The sequence below is a fragment of the Aplysia californica genome, unplaced genomic scaffold, assembly GCF_000002075.1.
Source record: "Aplysia californica isolate F4 #8 unplaced genomic scaffold, AplCal3.0 scaffold00287, whole genome shotgun sequence".
NCBI lineage: Eukaryota > Metazoa > Mollusca > Gastropoda > Aplysiida > Aplysiidae > Aplysia > Aplysia californica.
In genome coordinates this window covers 115,562-119,266 of record NW_004797557.1, presented here as the reverse complement: position 1 = coordinate 119,266, position 3,705 = coordinate 115,562, and the positions used below count along the sequence as shown (strand labels likewise).

At 41.2% G+C, this 3,705-nt stretch overlaps 1 protein-coding gene across 1 annotated transcript in view; it reads left to right on the top strand.

The window, feature by feature from the left end:
• Nucleotides 1-3,068: 3,068 nt before the first annotated feature.
• LOC106012193 overlaps nt 3,069-3,705 on the top strand; it is a gene marked incomplete in the record, with an annotated part of 16,680 nt that continues 16,043 nt past the window's right edge. The window contains 1 exon segment of the mRNA XM_013084342.1: nt 3,069-3,118.

Genomic DNA, 3,705 nt, shown 5'->3' with positions numbered 1-3,705 from the left:
TGTGTGTGTGTGTGTGTGTGTGTGCTGGTTCTTTATTTGTGTTTTGTACGAAAAATGAAAATCAGTTATCAGTCTTTCTGCTGTATCCTAAAATCAGCAACGTCGTATTCCACTGTCAAAAATATCTATTTTATCCCACTTTCAAGTATACGTTATACCACTTTCCGGGACGCTATACCCTACTCCCAAGGCTACTGTATAACACTTTTTAAAATGCTATATCCCACTTTGCCCGGGATGACTCTGATGAGTTTTGTTTCCCACTTTCCTAAATGCAGAATTTCTCATTTGTGAGCACTGAACATTGGTCAGTCAACTTGATTTATTTGGTGAGGCAAAAGCTACCATCGTGGAACAATTCGACCAAAGTTGACAGAATTCAAAAGTGACCTTAAAAAAATAAACGTTTTTGCTTTTCAAGGTCGCAAATCGAACGATCGGTTGTGTTCAGCGTGCGCGTAGAATGCAATAATGGGCAGTGTTAATTTTGAGAAGCAGATATTGATTGGTCAAGAAAAGTTATCAATACTTCCCATGTCTGTAGGATTCAAGGACCTCTCAACACGACAACCGCGTTTTCGGCAATCGGCACTTGGCCCATTATAAGAGAAGGAAATTGCTTTGATGTGAACGGTAAGTTTCGTGTTCATTAACACCGTGCGCCGGTCAAAGTTTTCTATTCTTGTCAAATTTGACCCACCAAATGAGGGGTCTATTTGTAGTGCTGCACTAAAACCGCCATATCAACCTGACCTGACCAGATCCGAATTGCCATGGACACCCGGTATAACCAACAATTCAAGTGATGTAGAAACACGACCGTGCTCCAGACAGTAGGATCGTTTGTGCTACTGACAAGGGGCGGAGGAATAGACAATATTGTAGTCTGCCTTACCACACATCCCCCAGCCCTCCATCCCCAAGAAACAGAGATTTTGATCACGCTCAAAGCCGCTTGAATAAATTTTGTCGTTAGATGAGAGTCTTAAGAAGCCAAGACCAAATTTTCTAGATAGAAGCAATAAGTGGACGAAGAATAATATGCGCGTCGTGGTACTGAGAAAAATTGTTTGAGCATTTGATATGTGGTTTTGAGTGTTTGCGGAAGGCTCTGTAAGTGGATGGGATCGTTTACTTCGGAAACAAAGCACTTCACTGTCAGAGTGCCGGTCTGGGCAGAAATGAGAGCTGCAATCGTTGGTTTTAGAGCATCAGTTCGTTGTTAGACAAGTTCTTGACATCACTATGAAACCATGGCTTACAAACTTAATGAGTGGATCTCTGTTCCCTCAAAAGAGTTTCAAATTGTGCTGTTCATCCAGTTGTTAATTCACTGCGAGAAAAAAAAAACTTTTTTGTTCTTTTTCTGCGTCACATCTGTCTCTTTCTGTCTCTCTCTCTGTCTCTCTGTCTATCTCTCTGTCTGTCTGTCTGTCTGTCTGTCTGACTGTCTGTCTGTCTGTCTGTCCGTCTGTCTGTCTGTCTGTCTGTCTGTCTGTCTGTCTGTCTGTCTGTCTGTCTGTCTGTCTGTCTGTCTGTCTGTTCACAACAATAAGCACACATCTTAGCGGCCATAATCAGCAGCTTCAGCAAACGAATCACAGATTTTGAGACCAGCAAAACCAAAAAAAATATATTTAAAAATAAACAAACCCCAAAACAACAACAACAACAACAACAACAACAACAACAACAACAACAACAACAACAACAACAGCAACAAACAGAAAAACAGCAACAAAAACAAACACAACAAACAAACAAACAAACAGAAAACAAAAACAACCCCCCTCCCTTACACACACACAAAAGATAGTGAAGACGAACGATTTACTACTATACATTAAGAATATTCAATAATAGACATCTTTTAACTTTTGAGAAATATTTTCTTCTAGCTAGTGACAGACTAAGGATCAAGACCAGAAATAATCTCCAGAATAGTGCAAACTTCAGCAACAATGATCAGATTGAAAACCATCTGGAACAACAGAAATATCACCATCAAATCAAAAATCAGACTGATGTGTTCCATGGTCACGTCAGTATTTGTGTATGCATGTGTGAATCCTGGACCTTGAATGCACACCTTGAAAGAAGGATCAACGCTGTAGAGATGAGATGCTTTCGACATATCCTTGGTATCTCATACAAAGATCACATCACGAATGATGAAGTCAAACAACGGATTTAAAATGATATTGGACTATGCTGACCTTCTCACTCTGGTCAGGAAACGCAAACTGCAATGTGGTATGGACAAATCACCCGTTCATCTGGCCTTGCCAAGATGATCCTGCAAGGCAGCGTCCCGGGGGAAAAGGAGCAAAGGCAGACCGAAGAAGAGTTGGGAGGACAACATCAGGGAATGGACAGGCCTGGAACTCCAAGACACGCTCAGAAAAGCTGAAGACCGGAGTGGAGCGCCCCGTCGGACATCCAGTCTACCGGATAGGTGAAGGTGAAGGAATCGTCTAGCTAGACTGTGCTAATTGTTACTAAAGTCTGATTTCGTTGATTAACCTTTGAATAGTACGCCACCCTCTCCTCCTCTTCCTGGTCCTCCTCCCGTTGCTGCTGGTCTTCCTCTTCATTGTCCTCCTCCTCCTCCTCTCCCTCCTCCTCTCCCTCCTCCTCTCCACCTCCTCATCCTCCTCGTCCTTTTCATCATCCTCTTCCTCTTCCTCCTCCTCCTCCCTTCCTCCTTCTCCTTCACCTCCCCGGCCCTCTTCTTCCTTTCACCACCTTCTCTCTCTCTTTCTCTCTCTCTCTCCTTTTCTCAGTCTCTCACACCTCTCTCTCTCTCTCTCTTTCTCTTTTTCTCTCGCTCTCTCTCACTCTCTTTCTTTCGCTCTCTCTCTCGTTTTAAAAAAAATCCTTAGTTTAATCTATTTTCTTGTTATTCCTATTTTTTTCTTTGCTCCCTCTTTATGGGTTTCTGTCTAGCGACGACAATAATTTATAAACGATCGGGCTGCGATACTGAAATTTTAAACCATGAGTATGACATCATCAGTTCAAGAGCAAAATAGACGTGCATAGTGTTTGTAAATTTCGTGAAGTAAACGGAAGTAGGGCCTATTAGTATCAGATCGATGTAAATTGCAATAGAATAGGGGTAAGTGAATGAAGTAACAAAATCAAATTTCTTTAGGAAAGCTGTCAATTGTGCGAGAAAGAAAATGTGATCAGTGTAGTTTGAATGGCAGACCATAGGTGGTAGTAATAATCAGGGGAAGAGATAATAAGAAATACGGAATATTACTAGATATCTAAATGTCAGTTATTATCACAACATGTGTTACAGATCTAGATCTAGAATCTAGAATCTAGTCTAGAGGCTCACTTCGCTTGCAATACAGTAACTTGAGTAAGGCGATTTAAGGTTTTATTTGTGTCGAACGAAGATTGTACCATCGGTGTACAACAGACAAGCCTCTTTAATGTTCCCCTTTCCTCTGTTTCATTACGATGAATATTGAAATGGGAAACAAATCAAGCACACATCAGACAACCTGTATACATGTAAATAATACATAGATCTGAATCTAGATCTAGATCTAAGTGTAAACTTTATTGACCAGTTTGAAGTTCATACACTAACTTGAGTAAACTTTGAGAAAAATGCTGTTGTGATAGGGAACTTATTCAACCCATTTATTTTAGTTTACCCCCCCACAGTGCCGGGTTTGACGGTTAGTCCCC